General features: G+C 41.4%; 1 protein-coding gene and 1 pseudogene across 3 annotated transcripts in view; one reads left to right on the top strand and one right to left on the bottom strand.

Moving 5' to 3' along the window:
- Nucleotides 1–12,117, bottom strand: part of LOC101047438 (signal recognition particle subunit SRP54) — an 89,209-nt gene extending 77,092 nt beyond the window's left edge. For 2 of the 3 annotated variants that reach the window (XM_074393356.1, XM_039469144.2), the window contains exon 1: nucleotides 11,819–12,117. The gene's annotated coding sequence lies outside the window, so the exon portion shown is untranslated. Of the gene's footprint in view, nucleotides 1–10,758; nucleotides 10,851–11,818 lie in introns of all 3 variants that reach the window. The other variant, XM_039469145.2, reaches the window with a different exon arrangement.
- A 240-nt stretch (nucleotides 12,118–12,357) lies between these two features.
- The window catches only part of LOC120363965 (non-POU domain-containing octamer-binding protein pseudogene), a 38,056-nt pseudogene continuing 32,199 nt past the window's right edge, over nucleotides 12,358–18,214 (top strand).

Genomic DNA, 18,214 nt, shown 5'->3' with positions numbered 1-18,214 from the left:
TATAAACAATATTGGCAGAAAAGCTAACTGTACAACACAACTGTTTTCGCCAGGTGTGGTGGCTCACGCCTATAATCCCAGCACTTTGGGGGGGCTGAGGCGGGTAGATCACGAGGGTTAAGAGATCAAGACCATCCTGGCCAACATGGCAAAACCCTGCCTCTACTAAAAATACAAAAATTAGCCAGGTGTGGTGATGGGCACCTTAGTCATAGCTACTCGGGAGGCTGAGGAAGGAGAATCGCTTGAACCTGGGAGGTGGAGGCTGCAGTGAGCTGAGATTATGCCGCTATACTCCAACCTGGGCAACAGAGCGAGACTCCATCTCAGAAAAAAACAAAACAAAACAAAAAAACAGCTGTTTTGGTAACCCTTCCAAGCTAAGCTAGTCTAATTTAGTCAACCAAGATTATCCAGATTAGATCCCTTCTACAGAATACACAGGAGATTAAAAATGAGAAAACAGGGCCGGGGTGGTGGCTCATGCCTGTAATCCCAGCACTTTGGGAGGCCCGGGTGGCATTTGAGACCAGCCTGGTGAACATGGCAAAACCCTGTCTCTACTAAAAATACAAACAAAAATTAGCTGGGCATGGTGCCAGGCACCTGTAATTCCAGCTACTAGGGAGGCTGAGACAGGAGAATCACTTGAACCTGGGAGGTGGAGGTTGCAGTGAGCCGAGATGACGCCACTGCAATCCAGCCTGGGCAACAAGAGAGAAAGTCGATATCTAAATAAATAAATAAGACAAACAGGAAGATGAAATAGCTGACTCATTCACCATAGAGAAAGGAGAAGGTTAATCAAAAACAGACAGAAAGGGAAAATGCATTCAAGGACCTATCACTGGCAAACCGATATCCCAGGCTGAGCTACAAATTAAACACTACACTTTCACTCAAGTACAATTTCATAATTTAGAACTTTGAAAAAAAAACTTACTACCAATAACTGATGAAATTGAAAAAGAAATTGCTTACCATAAAAGATTTTCTTACAATTACACTGTTACTTATCCTGAGACCAACTACTTCATGGAAAAGATCCAGGACTTTTTATTTCTTATCCCATACCTATTATATAAAACAACTATTGATCCTTAAGTTATTATTCTTCATTTAAGAAATAGGATTCAGATGTTTCAGTTCATCTCCTTTACCATGGTGGTACTAGGAGTGATATAATCCTACTTTTATGACACCACAATTAACTTTTTTAGAGGTCACATCATAAACAAATTATCCTTCATTTTAAAAAGCTATACTAGGCCAGGCATTGTGGCTTACACCTGTAATCCCAGCACTTTAGGAGGTTGAGGCAGACAGATCTCTTGAGGTCAGGAGTTCAAGACCAGCCTGGCCAATATGGTGAAACACCATCTCTACTAAAAATACAAAAATTAGCAGGGTATGGTGGTGCATGCCTGTAGTCCCAGCTACTCAGGAGGCTGAGGCAGGAAAAATCGCTTGAACCCAGGAGGCAGAGGTTGCAGTGAGCTGAGATCACGTCACTGTACTCCAGCCTGGGCAAAAGAGTGAGACTCTGTCTTCAAATAAATAAATAAATAAGCAAGCAAGCAAGCAAGCAAGCTATACTAGTTGACTTTTTCAGGGCAAACTCTAGGAAGCATACTTTTACTTTTTAAATTATTTTAGATTCAGAGGGTTTGTGTGTGTTAGTTACATCGGTATACCATGTAACGGTGGGGATTGGACTTAAAGTGTACACATCACTCAAATACTGAACATTGAACCCAAAAGGTAATTTTTCAATCCTCAGTCCCCTCCCAATCTTCCCCATTTTGGAGTGGTCTGTTATTTTCATCTTTATATCTATGTGTACCACTATTTGATTTTCTGTTTCTGAATTATTTCACTGAGGATAGTTCACTGAGGATAATGGCCCAGCTCCATCTGTGTTGCTGCAAAAGACATGATTTCATTCTTTTTATGGCTGCCTAATTAAAAAAAAATTTTTTTAAAGCTAGTCAAATTTAGCAGTGGGGGTTGTATATCAACTTAAGTGACATTAATGTGTTTTATTTATTTATTTATTTATCTTAACTTTTTTTTTTTTTTTTTTTTGGTAAGACGGGGTTTCACCGTGTTGATCAGGCTGGTCTTGAACTCCTGACCTCAGGTGATCCGCCCACCTTGGCCTCCAAAGTGTTTGGATTATAAGCGTGAGCCATCACGCCCGGCCAACATTAATGTTAATAAGTTCTAATAACCCACTACCATCGGACCAGCCTAATTCTTAAATATAAATCTAACTTTCCATTTAAACTGGTTATTTTAAATTTAAAGAATTTTTTAAACTTCTATGAGGTTTTCCAATATACTTTTCCTTTTGTAAGTTCTTACCAGCAGTGTATTTTAAAACATTTTTGCCTTAAATAAAAAAATAAATCTTTTATTATATACTACATGAATACATATATTTTTAATATACAAAATAAAATCTGGCCAGGCCCAGTGGCTCACACCCATAATCCCAGCACTTTGGGAGGCCAAGGCAAGGCCGGTGGATCACCTGAGATCAGGAGTTCGAGACCAAGCTGGCCAACGTGGCGAAATCCCATCTCTACTAAAAATACAAAAATTAGCCAGTGTGGTGGCGTGTGCCTGTAATTCCAGCTTTTGGGAGGCTGAGGCAGAAGAATCGCTTGAACCAGGACGTTGGAGGTTGCAGTGAGCCATTGCACTCCAGACTGAGGGACAAGAGAGAAACTCTGTCTCAAAAATAAATAAATAAGTAAATAAATAAAACAAAATTCTGCATTCTAGTAGAGGAGTAAGAACTCTAGTAATACCTTTTACTTAGTGTTTCCTCTACAATGTCCAAGAACGATGTGTTCCTGAAAACTCCTTGTTAGAATTTTGCTAAAAATCTCAATGACTTCATTGCACACAGACATAAAGTCCTCATAATGGACACTGTAAAGCCACAGGCACACAAGACTGATTTTAATCATACTGACCTCCTTGTAATTGCTGCTACACATTTCTCAGTGAGGTCTTCACTAATCACCCAGTTAAAACTGCAACTCCCTCCCCTTTATTCTTTTCTTATTGTTCTATCATCAACTGACATATGGTTTATTTATATTATTTGGCATTTATAATCTCACTGTTGAAATGTAAGCTGTGACCGGTATGGTGGCTCACGCCTGTAATCCTAGCAAGTTGCGAGGCGAAGTCAGGTGGACTGCCTGAGATAAGGAGTTTGAGACCAGCCTGGCCAACATGGCAAAACCCTGTCTGTACTAAACATACAAAAATTAGCCAGGTGTGGTGGCAGATGTCTGTGATCTGAGCTACTTAGAAGGCTGAGGCTTAAGAATGGCTTGAACCCAGGAGGTGGAAGTTTCAGTGAGCCGAGACTGTGCTACTGCACTCCAGCCTGGGTGAAGGAGCAAAACTACATCTCAAAAAAAAAAAAAAAAAAAAAAGAAAAGAAAAGAAAAAAGAAATGTAAGCTGCATGAGGGCAGGGATTTTTGCCTCTTTCGCTCTCTCTTGTGAGCTCATTGTTTTATCTATCCTCAGCCTTATAAAGTAAATCCTTACTCTATAATGAACTAAATTTACTTTTCTCAAAAATAAACATAATGAATGAATGAAATGATATATTTAAGACCTTAGGGAAAAAGTGAGACCAGAGAACCAAAGTCATGAAAGGCATTGCAAATATCTGTTAAAAGCCACTAAAATAAATCAATAGAAATAATAAAATGAATCAAAAGAAAATCAATAACTTGGGTAATTTATACTGTACATTAAATATATCTATTTGTCATGACTTATAACTCTTCTTCAGAATTTCCCTGCCATGCATTTCCAACAAGATACTTAAAAATTAACCTCACCATGTTCTAATATGTACGCTAAAGTGGAAAACACCTTTTGTGTTATGTTAATAGCTAAGCCTACATCTCAGATTGGAGTAATCTACAATTCAAGTACACTCTCCAGATTATCTCGACTAACTGTAGATTTACAGAAATAAATCTGTATATGGTAGAACTTCACACAAGAAGAGTCTCTACTTAGATGGGGCATTTAGAAAGGTAACTGATTACCACTTAGTACTTCCTACAGGCGAACATCTATTATCTCACTCCACTCTCACAACAATTTTATGACATAAGTAGGGTAGAAATTAGAACAGACATTCTCTGCCCCCCCAAAAAAAAAAAAAAGTAAAATGACTTTCCACAGTCCTTTGGCTACACAGCCTTAAGTCCTAGAGCATGAATGATGCTTTAAATTACAGGGTTAAATATACCTACTGGAAACTGCAGGGACAAATTTTGCTGCTATGCCCTAATAGGAGAAATCACATTTTAATCATATTTAAAGATGTATATGTCTCTTTGTGGAGGAGTAATTGCAGTGTTCAGAAAGAACTGGTAAGTATCACTGCAATCAGAACAGTACATACAAGGACTGATCCTGGCTCGAGTCACAGAGTCTTCTAACTGGGGTGTGACTAGGATTTGGATAGTGAGCAATGGAAACAGGCTGAAATTTGGGGTGCCCTAAGTAAGGCAAGCACAGGGCCAAGCAGCACACTTACCTGCTGCAGTGTGAAGTACTGGAAAGAGGATAGATTTTGGAGTCTGACAGACTTGGATTCAAATCCTAGCTCTGTTACATACTAGCTGTGTTACTTTGAGCAAGTTACTTAATCTCTCTGAGCCTTACTTTCCTCACTTGCAAAGTGGAGATAATACCAATACCAAAGTAGCCATCCTGAACGGCTGCTGTGAGGATTAAATGAGATAATATGTATAAAGCTGTCTTCAAAAATCAAGCATATTAACTATTAACTTCCTTCCTAATTTTAATGATACCAACTATCTCTTTCTGTATTATCTTGAGTGTAAATAAGCTGGAAATTTTCTTTCTTTTTTTTTTTTTTTTGAGACGGAGTTTCGCTCTTGTTACCCAGGCTGGAGTGCAATGGCGCGATCTCGGCTCACCGCAACCTCCGCCTCCTGGGTTCAGGCAATTCTTCTGTCTCAGCCTCCTGAGTAGCTGGGATTACAGGCACGCGCCACCACCCCCAGCTAGTTTTTTGTATTTTTTTTAGTAGAGACGGGGTTTCACCATGTTGACCAGGATGGTCTCGATCTCTTGACCTCGTGATCCACCCGCCTTGGCCTATACAAATAATTATAAATATTCCTATCACATTTGTCTGATCTGGGATTATATAGAATCTAATGATTAGGTATGTCAAATCCTATTACAACAAAATCCCTACAAAAAAAGTTCTTCTAAGTGCTTGTTAATGACTTTTTGAATCAATATTAGCCTCAAAAACTAAATATACTTATAAAAATTACTTCTGGGCCGGACGCGGTGGCTCATGCCTATAATCCCAGCACTTTGGGAGGCCGAGGCGGGTGGATCATGAGGTCAAGAGATCGAGACCATCCTAGTCAATATGGTGAAACCAAAAATACAGAAAATTAGCTGGGCATGGTGGCGTGTGCCTGTAATCCCAGCTACTCAGGAGGCTGAGGCAGGAGAATTGCCTGAACCCAGGAGGCGGAGGTTGTGGTGAGCCGAGATCGCGCCATTGCACTCCAGCCTGGGTAACAAGAGCGAAACTCCATCTCAAAAAAAAAAAAAAAAAAAAAAATTACTTCTACATAGTACAGTCAGCCTTTTGTATCTGGGGCTTCAAAACCATGGATTCAACCAACCACAAATCAAAAACATTCAGAAAAAAAAATTCTGTCTGTAGTGAACATGTACAGACTTTTCTTGTCATTATTCCCTAAAGAATACAGTATAACAAGTATTTACTTAGGAATATAAATATGGTGTAACAACTATTTACATTTTGTATTATGTATTATAAGTAATCTACAGATGTTTTAAAGTATATGGGGGGATGTGCATAGGTTATATACAAATACTATGCTATTTTACATCAGGGACTTGAGCATCCTCTGATTTTGGTATCCATGAGAGGTCCTGGAATCAATTCTCCCACCAGATACCAAAGGACATTGTATACTTTTCTTTTCCTTTTTTTTTTTTGGAGACAGAGTCTTACTCTGTCGCCGGGCTGGAGTGCGATGGCTTGATCTCGTCTCACTGCAACCTTTGCCTCCAGGGTTCAAGCAATTCTCCTGCCTCAGCCTCCCCAGTAGCTGGGAATACAGGTGCACGGCACCACACCCAGCTAATTTTTGCATTTTTAGTAGACGGGGTTTCACTATGTTGGCCAGGATGGTCTCGATCTCCTGACCTTGTGATCCGCCTGACTCGGCCTCCCAAAGTGCTGGGATTACAGGCCTTAGCCAATGCACTCGGCCAGGACACTGTATACTTTTCTTAATCAAAAGCTAATAAACAATATTTGCTTTCCTGGTTTTAATACTAAGTATTTTTCTTAATTTTGCACAGCATATGTGTTCATAGTCTAGGACTACAGAAGAGTAAATTTAACAAAATGGCCTATAGGTACTGTATTTAGTAAAATATATCTTAATGACTATCTTTATAATGTTAATTATGACTTTCAAATTTAGGAATTGTTTTTGATGCTGAATCTACTTATTCTCCAAGGAAACAATCCACCTTTATGTTCTATGATTACAAAATGATATATGTTAATTGTAAAAGTTAAAACATTACAGAAATATTTAAGGTAGAAAATATAACTCCCCTAATTCTACCTGCTCTCATACCACAGTAACAACCAATAAAAATTAAACATATAGTCCCATGGATTGTATTTTCTAGGTATATTAACTTAAGCAAGGTTTCCCAAGAATTATTATTTGGGGGTAGTAAAAAAGAGAACAAAACTTAGGGAAATTATTTTGTAAAATATGCTTGCTAATGCTAAAAACAGGCTTAAGTGCAAAAGGCAGACTATAAAACTGCATATGCGGTATAATCCATATTTTGTTAAACACAGTCTAAAAACAAGTATTAAAAAATATTAGCCATTGGCCAGGTGCAGTGGCTCAGGCCTGTAATCCCAGCACTTTGGGAGGCCAAGGTGGGCAGATCATGACGTCAAGAGATCAAGACCATCCTGGCCAACATGGTGAAACCCCATCTCTACTACAAAAAAAAAAAAAAAATTATCTGGGTGTGGTGGCACATGCCTGTAGTCCCAGCTACTCGGGAGGCTGGGGCAGGAGAACTGCTTGAACCCAGGAGGCAGAGATCACAGTGGGCCGAGATTGTGCCACTGCACTCTAGCCTGGTGCCTGGCGACAAATCAAGACTATGTCTCAAAAAAAAAAAAAAAAAAGGAATATTAGCCATCAACGAATTATAAATCAAAATCTTAATGAGATATCATCCAAACAAATACTTATACATGAATGGTCATAGCAGCATTATTCATAATAGCCAAAAGTATAAGCAATCCAAATATCCTTAAACTTATAAATGGATAAGTAAAATGTGGAATAAAACACAATGGGGTATCAGGAGGCAATAAAATCCTTTAAAATTGTACACTGTAGGTGAACTGTATAAGAATTATATATACATATATATGTGTGTATATATATATATATACACATATACACACACATACATATATATATATATATACACATACACTTTTTTTTTTTTTGAGACAGAGTCTCCTTCTGTCACCCAAGCTGGAGTGCAGTGGTACCATCTCAGTGCACTGCAACCTCCACCTCCTAGGTTCAAGTGATTCTCCTGCCTCAAACTCCCGAGTAGCTCGGATTACAGGTGCATGCCACCATGCCCGGCTAAGTTTTTGTATTTTTAGTAGAAATGAGGTTTCACCATGTTAGCCAGGATGGTCTTGTCCTCCTGACCTTGTGATCTGCCCACCTCCGCCTTCTAAAGTGCTCGGATTACAGGTGTGAACCACAGCTCCAGGCCAAGAATTATATTTTAATGAACTGTTAAAATAACAACTGTCATATCTGGATGAGTAACTAGCAATTTTTGTTTTACTTTTTTTTTTTTTCAGTAATGACTGAGAGTATCATTTTTTAAGTCAAGGGAAAATTATTTTCCAAAGTGCTCTTTGTGAGCATTAGAGTGCAACTAGTCAACAGACTAGAGGTTGGGATGGAGTTGCCACCTGCATTCATTTACTCATTCATTAAACACCTACTATGTACTCCAGAAGTTGTCCCAGCATGAGAGAAGTTCTAACACCTAATCAAATACAACGGTTTAACACAAGACTCCCTTCAAAACATAAATTATGCATCATACCAGCTCTGCCTTAATTTAGAACCAAAGGTTGTAATTATATCAAGAAGTATCAAGCAATTTTCTCTTCATTCAAGTAATTGTTTTTCAAATTTTGTTTGTTTTTTGTTTTTTGTAACGAAGTCTCAGTGTCACCCAGGCTGGAGTGCAGTGGCACGATCTTGGCTTGCTGCAACCTCCACCTCCCAGGTTCAAGTGATTCTGCCTCAACCTCCCAAGTAGCTGCTGGGACTACAGGTGTGTGCCACCACACTCAGCTAATTTTGTTTTTTTTTTTTTTTTTTTTTTTTTGAGACGGAGTTTGACTCTTGTTACCCAGGCTGGAGTGCAATGGCGCGATCTCGGCTCACCGCAACCTCCGCCTCCTGGGTTCAAGCAATTCTCCTGCCTCAGCCTCCTGAGTAGCTGGGACTACAGGCGTGCGCCACCATGCCCAGCTAATTTTTGTATTTTTAGTAGAGACGGGGTTTCACCATGTTGACCAGGATGGCCTCGATCTCTTGACCTTGTGATCCACCTGCCTCGGCCTCCCAAAGTGCTGGGATTACAGGCGTGAGCCACCGCGCCCGGCCAAGGTTTAAAACTCATTTTGATATTTAAAATAATACCACAGTGCCAATTCAGGGTTTAGCAGCAAAAAACGTATGCAAAAAAAAAAAAAAAAAATCAATTCGCAATCAATTAGTAATAACTCAAAAACACTGGGGATCATTTCTTAATGATACTTTCTGGCTATGAAGTCAACCATAAAAAAAGAATCTTTATATAAAATGCTACCAAGAGGAAAATTTAAAAAAATTCATTGGAAATGGTTGGCCTTAAGGTTGAAAAGAAAAAGGAAGACTGAAAAAAAAAAAGAAGGGATAAAAGGCATATGCTCAAGCAATGGGTTATTTCAATGACATTTAGATAATGCCTATCAGCCAAAAATTAAATGCTCAATCAGAATCTCCAAAGATAGTAAGGTAAAAACATTTTAGGGGGACTAGCCTCACCTACATTCTCAATCTGGAGAGCAAAACAAGGCATTTATGTTTTGAAAACTTTCACTAGCTATACTGATATGCAGCCAGGATTCATAATCACTACATTAAATATTTAATAACATGCCCCAAAGAAAACCAGAGAATAAGAAATCTGTTCTCTACCTTAAAACATCTTTAGAGACAGTGGAACACATTAGAGGGAAAAAACTGAACAGCCAGGACACTACATGCAGTAGCCATACTCCATAGGGTAGTAGAGACAAGATGTCGGTTTGAAGTAGAGAGGCAGAAGAAGAAACCAGGGTTAAGGGCTAGCTCATGAGGCAGAATCTAATGACCAAATGGTTAGGGCTACTGAAGGAATAAAAAAGGCAAAAATGTTTCCAATATCTCTAGTTTTTATAACCAGATGGCCAGTGATGCCATTAACCAATGAATGGAAGGCAAAAAGAGAAGGTGGTTTCAAAGTCAGAAAGGGGAGTTAATAGAGAAAAGATCAAAGGGACTTAAATTATTTTTAATGTTTCACTTTTTATGATGGATGTGTACACAGATATTCATGTTCATTTTATTATCCCTCCCAACTAGCTGGGACTACAGGCGGCACCACTATGGCCAGATAATTTTTGTATTTTCTGTAGAGACAGGGGGTTTTGCCATGTTACCCAGGCTGGTCTTGAACTCCTGAGCTAAAGCAATCCGCCAGCCTCACCCTCCAAAGTACTGGAGTGAGCCACTGCTCACAGCCCTTATTATCCTTTTTAAAATTTAACCTACATATTTCACAAATTTCAACTCACAAGAGGTCAAAACTAAAAAATGCACTGAGAATCACTGCTTTTACATACTTATGTATGCATGACATATGCCATAATGAAAAAAAAAGGGAAGGTGAATACAGCACATTTGGTTTTGGACCTACTGAGTTTGCAGGTTTTAGGGGAAAGTACAGAACTATTCTTCACGAGAGGGAGGCTAAAGAATAAAGTCTAGGCTGGGCATGGTAGCTCACACCTGTAATCCCAACGCTTTGGGAGGCCGAAGCAGGCAGATCACTTGAGGTCAGGAGCTCAAGAGCAGCCTGGCCAATACGGTGAAAGCCTCGTCTCTACTAAAAATACAAAAAATTAGCTGGGCATGGTGGCAGGCACCTGTAAACCCAGCTACATGGGAAGCTGAGACAGGAGAATCACTTGAACCTGGTAGGCAGAGGCTGCAGTGAACCGAGATGGCCCCACTGCACTCGAGTCTGAGCGATAGAGTGAATAAGGTTTGGAAAAGAATAAGGCTTGGAAACGAAAAGAATAGGTCTATAAATGGTTGGCATATAAGGACAATGCCATGGAAGCCATGGATGTGAGAAGTCTTAAGGAGAGTCTGTGGAAGGCCATTTGGTTTACAGCAATGACTAAGGGCCAACTAAAAGGAGAACGTTAACTAAGACTGAAAATAACCAAAGCTTTTACTAATTCCCTATCCCTTTCTCCGGGGTACACAGAAGAAAATCAGTTTTTAAAAGGCTGTATTTATGGTTATCTTACTGTAATCCTGTGGCCGGTCCAGGATTTCCAAATAGATGGGATTAAAGGGAGTAATCTGGAAGGAAGGCTTGAAGATGCTTTTGCATTGTACTCTGTATGAAGGTAGAAAACACCAATAGGCCATATCAAAAAACTGAGGAAGACGGATTTCAGGGAAACTTTGGCACCACCATTGCTATGTTCTAGACACTAAATCAAAACAAACCTCTTACCTAATCTCCGTTCTTCCTCATAACAAGCCTATTAGGTAGCCGAGGATATTGAGGCTAGATTGGAATAGCAACTGGCTCAGGGTCACAAATCACCTAAGGAGCTCGTTAGCTGCCCCAAAGTTTTCTAAGGTTCTTTATATGTAACCAGCTCCTACAGCCCTTTACATGTAACTAGTGTTTCTCATTACCCATCTTGATATAATGTATATTTACGTGCATTAACTGTTCAATGGCGGAGTTAATATTCATTTCTGTATCCCTGTAGCCAAGAACAAGTGCGTATTTTGTTAAATTAAGCATGTAAAGGAATCAGGTGAGGATAGCATGAAGAAAGCCAAGAGGGGAAAGTTTCAAGAAATGCATGGTCAGCAGCGTCAAACGGTACAGAGAGAGCCATCAGTTTATCTTAAATCATCATTGGCATTGAACTGATATTCCGTATTCATTTACTGAACGTCTACTACACGCAGGACGTCGTGGTAAGCACTACAAACACATAGGAAAATGAAGTCTGGTACAAGTAAAAAGATTTTCGGGGAAGTAGCCGCATCTAAATTCTTGCTCAGGAAAGCAAAATGAAGACTCAGGCCAGCGATTGCCTACATCTATTTGGCTCAGGTAAATCTGAAGACAACTTAAAAAGGTCACAGCGAATCTTTTAATAAAACTTCTCATGGAAGACAAGAGATAAAGAAGGGCCACAAGAGATAAGCACCTCAGTTTCGGTAACTAAGGCCGGTGGCGAGGGAGGCCGACTTCCCCCGGAGTCTCTCGCCCCCTGAGAGCAGGGCTGGGGCTGCCCCTAGCTGCCCCTCGATAGTCTGGAGCGGGAAAAAGCAGACACTTACCGCAAAAGACACCGCTAACGCCGTGGCCCTAAGGGGCCAGGAATTCCTTAGCGAGGCCCCACGCCGTGGGAAGAAACTCAAAAAAGCCGGGAGCAAACAGACACGTACCACCCCACACCAACTTCCCGAACTAGATAAACTAGGGTCCCAACGCCCAGCACCGCGTCGCTAACTCCCACCAGCTGGAAGACCGACGAGTGCCACCGAACCTTCCGCCCAATGAGGAAACGTCACCATTCCGCGTAGTCCAGCCTCTCTAGAGGAGGATCTACTTCCGCTTCCGGGACACACTGCTGCGTTTCTTCTGCGCGTCGCCCGAAACAGTTTAGATGTTTGCTTCCGCTGGTTTTGGTTTCAGTTTCCTACCGCTGAATAACTGCGGTAGAAAAGTTAGTGGTAAAATAGGAGGCTGTCTAGGGACGTGATTTCGGGGAAGAAGTCAGGATTCAACTAGACTCCTTAAGAAAAGTTAGTAGGCGGAGCACTCCCAGCTAAGAGCGGCAAGATGAAAGATGGAGGTGTGATTGAAGGAAGGGATCCCCGGGCGCACGTGAGACCTCCATAGGAGGGCGGGGCTCAAGGCATCGCAGACTAGAGGCCTGTTCCGCGGAGGGTGGGGCAGTGTCTGCCAGCGCTTGCGCAATGCCAGTCTGTCTGCGCAGCTTGCTCCTGCAGCCTAAAATTTCCTACTGCGAAGCCGGTAGTGATCCTGCGGCCGCTTCGCGCTGTGGCCCCGGCCGACCACCAAGCGCTGCTACAGTGGATGTGAACTATCGTTAAGCGTAAGAGACCAGAGCCTGAGGCAGACGCTGACTTTGGAGACTTAGGCGAGGTGAAGCCAAAAGCCTTCTTTGGGGTCCCTGTGCTGGTCTCTGCTATCCTGTAATGTAGCTTGACCAGGGCTCAGAGTGCTCTAACGGAAAGGCGGGTTAATTGTACGCCGCGCTTAGAGACCAATTAACAAGAGCGAGTCCTGGGACAAGAAGAGGGATTTTATTTCCGAAGCCAGACTGGGGGAAGCGGCACAAATGTTTTTCGCCTTTGGAGCGAAAAAGCGGGCATTTTATAAGGTAGAGGAAGAAATAAACAAGAGCAGGGGTCTCTGCCAGTGGGTACCTTATCTACCGGCAGTTGAGTTGGCGCCTTCCTGAGCAGAAATAAGTTGTAAAAGTGAGCATGTAGATGAATTTGCTCTGTGGAGAATGGTCTAGTGAGGAGGAGAGACGAGAGGTTATTTTGCATTTCAAAAAGGGCTAAGTGGGAAGTGTAGTGGGGAGGGAAAAACGGGAAAAAAAACTGTCTTTTGGATAATGGGGGTAATCGGACACAGTACCACTTGGAATTAATTGGGTGCAGGAAGACCTGGTTCTGAGTAGTTTGTGGATTTTGCAGCAGACTTTGGACAAGCCTTTAGAGCTCTTGTGCCTAACCCTTTTTCTGAAAGAAAATAGAGGGTTAGCCCTCCTTCCCATTACTCCCACAAACTTGTTAGGATTGGTATGTTACCACCTGAAAAAGCACTTTGCAGTAGAGTAAGTTTTAGGCTGTAGCGTTAGTTGGAAGTGTTAAAAGAAAAATCTTAGCCAAGTTAAATGTAGCAGTTTAATTCAACAAAGAACGATTCGAGAATCAGGCAGGCTCAGAGAGATTGCAGTGCCAAGTGGAAGAAGATTTATAGACAGAAAAAGGCTGCAGTGAGATTTGATCCTGCTACTGCACCCCAGCCTGAGCGACACAAGACCTTGTCTCTTTAAACACACACACACATACACACACACACGTTAAAACTGAGGAAATGTGGTAGTTAAATCTAGTTATTGAAAAATGGGATGGATATATTTTGGCAAAGTAAAGCCTGATGAAAGCTCAAGAAAATAGGATATTCCTATGTTTGGTAATTATAGCAAACTATCCTATGTCTGTATATATGTGTATTTATGTGTGTGTGTGTGTGTGTGTGTGTGTGTGTGTGTGTGTGTTTGAGACGGAGTTTTACTGTTTTCACCCAGGCTGGGGTGCAGTGGCACCATCTGGCTCACTGCAACCTCTACCTCTCAGATTGAAGCGATTCTCCTACCTTAGCCTCCCAAGCTGGGATTACAGACATCCGCCACCACACCCAGTTAGTATTTGATTTTTAGTAGATGGGGTTTCACCGTGTTTCCCAAGCTAGTCTCAAACTCCTGACCTCGGGTGATCTGCCTGCCTTGCCCTCCCAGAGTGCTGGGATTGCAGGCCTGGGATTACCACCACACCTGGCCACTATGCCTGTTTATTGCTGAAGGTTGATTCCCATGGTTATTTTTATCCAAAGTCATGACTTGAAATGCCATTGTTAGCTGATGACTCCCAATTTTAGATTTTTAACCTTGACCTCTTAAAATTCTTTGTGATGTTAGAGTCAATCAGTAGATTTAGGTATTACAATTATAATTATTACACATTTTAGGAGTCATTTTAGGTAAGATGTCAAACAGGAACATCTGATAGTGAGATATGTCCTGGAAAGTGTAGAAAACTAGAGACACAGCTTTATTTCTATACACACATAATCAGGATAAGAATTTCCATAATATGCTGAGTCTCCTGTCACTTCATCTGAACCCTGTGTTGCACATTTCATTCTTCATATCCCATTTGTCAGTAAAACAGCACCAATTTACATCTTTTTTCACTCTTCAGCACAAGGTCATTTATTCCAAAAGCGCTGAGTGCCTACAAAAATGTCACATACTGCTTAGAGCTGGCAATTTAAAAATTACCAAAACATCCTTGCCCTCTCAAGATCTGTTTTGTTTTGTGGAGCCATTTGCAATCTAAATCTTGATTTTATTTTTTTTTCCTGTTTTTTGTTTGTTTGTTTTTGAGATAGGGTCTTTGTCACCCAGGCTGGAGTGCAGTGGGACCATCATAGCTCACTGCAGCCTTAAACTCCTGGCCTCAAGGGGTCCTCCCACCTCAGCTCCTAAAGTGTTCAGATTACAGGCATGAGCCACTGCACCCAGCCTCAAATTTTAGAGATATCAGTTGAGACTCTTATTTTTCAAAATCAGGAAGACATGAAAGAATGTTTTGGATAATTTTGAAAACGAGCCAATATCACTGGCTAAAGAATGTATTTTTATTTTTTTAAGGTACTTTTTATTGTTGTTTTTGGAGACAGGGTCTCACTCTGTCACCCAGGCTAGAGGCTGGAGTACAGTGGCGCCATTAATAGCCCACTGCAGTTTTTTTTTGTTTGTTTGTTTATTTGTTTGAGACGGAGTTTCGCTCTTGTTACCCAGGCTGGAGTGCAATGCGCGATCTTGGCTCACCGCAACCTCCGCCTCCTGGGTTCAGGCAATTCTCCTGTCTCAGCCTCCTGAGTAGCTGGGATTACAGGCACGAGCCACCATGCCCAGCTAATTTTTTGTATTTTTAGTAGAGACGGGGTTTCACCATGTTGACCAGGATGGTCTCGATCTCTTGACCTCGTGATCCACCCGCCTCGGCCTCCCAAAGTGCTGGGATTACAGGCTTGAGCCACCGCGCCCGGCCCCACTGCAGTTTTGACCACCTGGGCTCAAGCAGCCCTCCAACCTCAGCCTCCTGAAAGCTGGACTATGGTGCAAACCACCACATTCAGCTTTTTTTTTTTTTTAATTTCTTGTAGAGACAGGGTCTCACTATGTTGCACAGGCTGGTCTCAAACTCCTGGTCTCAAGATCCTCCCACCTCGGCTTCCCAAACTGCTGGGCCTAGAGGCGTGAGCCGTCGCACCTGAGGTTCTTCCTGTGCCTCTCTTCCGCAGACTGTAGTGAGGAAGCTTAAGCAATTCATTAAACAATTTAAAGAATAACTTGAGTTTCTGAAGAATGTTTGTTAACACAAGTATTTTAAGAAGTGAGGCTGGGCAGTGGCCCATGCCTGTAATCATAGCACTTTGGGAAGCCGAGGCAGGTGGATTGCCTGAGCATAGGAGTCTGAGACCAGCCTGGACAACATATTGAGAATCTGTCTCAATAAAGGAAAAAAAAAAAAATTTAAAAAAATTTTTGAGAAAGAAGTGAAAGTATCACTGAGCTTAAAAGTAAAGGAGTATGTATAATCCTTAATAAAGTAGGCTGGGTGCAGTAGCTCACATCTGTAATCCCAGCACTTTGGGAGGCCCAGGTGGGTGGATCACCTGAGGTCAGGAGTTCAAGACCACTCTAAGCATCATGGTGAAATCCTGTCTCTACTAAAAATAAAAAAATTAGCCAGGTGTGGTGGCACACGCTTGTAATCCCAGCTACGGGAGGCTGAGGCAGGAGAAACCTTTGAACCTGAGAGGCAGAGGTTGCAGTCAGCTGAGACTGTACCATTACACTCCAGCTTGGGTGACAGAGCAAGACTCCATCTCCAAAAAAAAAAAATAGTGTATTAGTATACCTTCTTTATTGCAGTAAAATATTCATATGATAAAGTTTACCATTTTAACTTTTTTTTTTTTTTTTTTTTTGAGACTGAGTAGCTGGGATTACAGGCACACACGACCACGCCTGGCTAATTTTTGTGTCTTTAGTAGAGATGGGGTTTCACCATGTTGGTCAAGTTGGTCTCGAACACCTGATCTTGTGATCCACCCACCTTGACCTTTCAAAGTGCTGGGATTACAGGCATGAGCCACCGTGCCCAGCCCATTTTAACCATTTTTTAGTGTATAGTTAAGTGGCATTAAATATGTTCACATTGTGTTGTAACCATCATCACTATTCTCCAGAATTTTTTTATCTTCCAAAACTGAAACTCTTTTTTTTTTTTTTTTTTTTTTTGAGACGGAGTTTCGCTCTTGTTACCCAGGCTGGAGTGCAATGGCGCGATCTCGGCTCACCGCAACCTCCGCCTCCTGGGTTCAGGCAGTTCTCCTGCCTCAGCCTCCTTAGTAGCTGGGATTACAGGCACGCACCACCATGCCCAGCTAATTTTTTGTATTTTTAGTAGAGATGGGGTTTCACCATGTTGACCAGGATGGTCTCGATCTCTTGACCTTGTGATCCACCCGCCTCGGCCTCCCAAAGTGCTGGGATTACAGGCTTGAGCCACTGCGCCCGGCCAAAAACTGAAACTCTTAATGTACCTTTTTATGAAGTGGTCTAAGTACAGCACAAAAGACACTTCTAAATAGCCATTTTTCATTTTCCTAATTAGATTTCCTTCTACCAGGGGAAATTTTTTTTTTAAATCTCTGGCATTAAGTCATTTAAGTATTGTATGATATTTGCATAGTCCTTTAAATTATAACTCTTGAATTTTTTTACCATTTGATAGAATAGCAAGAGACAATGCTAGATTTTAAGTATAGCTTTGGTTTTGAGTTTCATAGAGTTTATTAAAAGGAGAAAACATGGCTGGGAGTGGTGGCTCATGCCTGTAATCCCAACACTTTGGGAGGCCTAGGTGGGCAGATCACCTGAGATCAGGAGTTTGAGACCATCCTGGCCAACATGGTGAAACCCCATCTGTACTAAAAACACACAAAAAAAATTAGCTAGGCCTGGTGGCGCACACTTGTAGTCCCAGCTACTGGGGGTCAGGGGCTGAGGCATGAGAATTGCTTGAACCTGGGATGTGGAGGTTGCAGTGAGCCGAGATTGCCAACACTGCACTCCAGCCTGGGCGACAGAGTGAGACTTCATCTCAAAAAAATAACCAACTAGAAAACATCTAAATTGCTAACAGGTAAAATCACAGTAATTTTAAATACACAAAAGAAAATAAAAATTATGGCCTCTAAAGAAGTAGTGGGATTATGACACCAAGACTTAGCGTCATTTAGGATCATGCTGGTGGAAGCGGAAGCTTGGACCAGAGAAAAGCCCATCATGCCAATGTCTGATATAAACTGAGGATATAGTTCTCATCCCTGCACTCCAGCTGGGTGACAGAGCAAGACTCCATCTCAAGAAGAAAAAAAAAGAAACCAAGGATATAAAACAAAGGTAGGAGCCTAGATGTTTCTTGGTACAGCTTAGGCCAAAGGTCTGGGAAACCATGAACACTCATGTTGGAAAGATAAACCAAGCCTGAGGGGGAAGGCAGGCAAAAATAAGTTCATATCCCCCCCGCAAAAAAAGATAAAAAGCAGTTTAAAACCCAACTCTTCTAATTGAATGCTGGGAAAAAGAAAAAATAGAAGAAAAAAAAAAGGTAGTTTAAAATACAGCAGTACTGTACTGCAACTCATTGATTCTGATCCTCTGACAGAGCATCTGTTCCCTTCTGTTTTCCTGATGTGTATGAAGTGGGCTCTTGACCTAGGTTTCAAAAGTACAGAAGACTGATTTCAATCCATTGAGTGAGGGGAGCTGAGAACCGGAACTGCAAGTGGTATCCCCAATAGGGCATATTAAAAAAGACAGTGGAAAGCAGTCTATT

Source organism: Saimiri boliviensis, chromosome 2, assembly GCF_048565385.1.
Source record: "Saimiri boliviensis isolate mSaiBol1 chromosome 2, mSaiBol1.pri, whole genome shotgun sequence".
NCBI lineage: Eukaryota > Metazoa > Chordata > Mammalia > Primates > Cebidae > Saimiri > Saimiri boliviensis.
The sequence above is the reverse complement of the archived record's forward strand: the minus strand, read 5'-3'. Positions and strand labels throughout refer to the sequence as shown.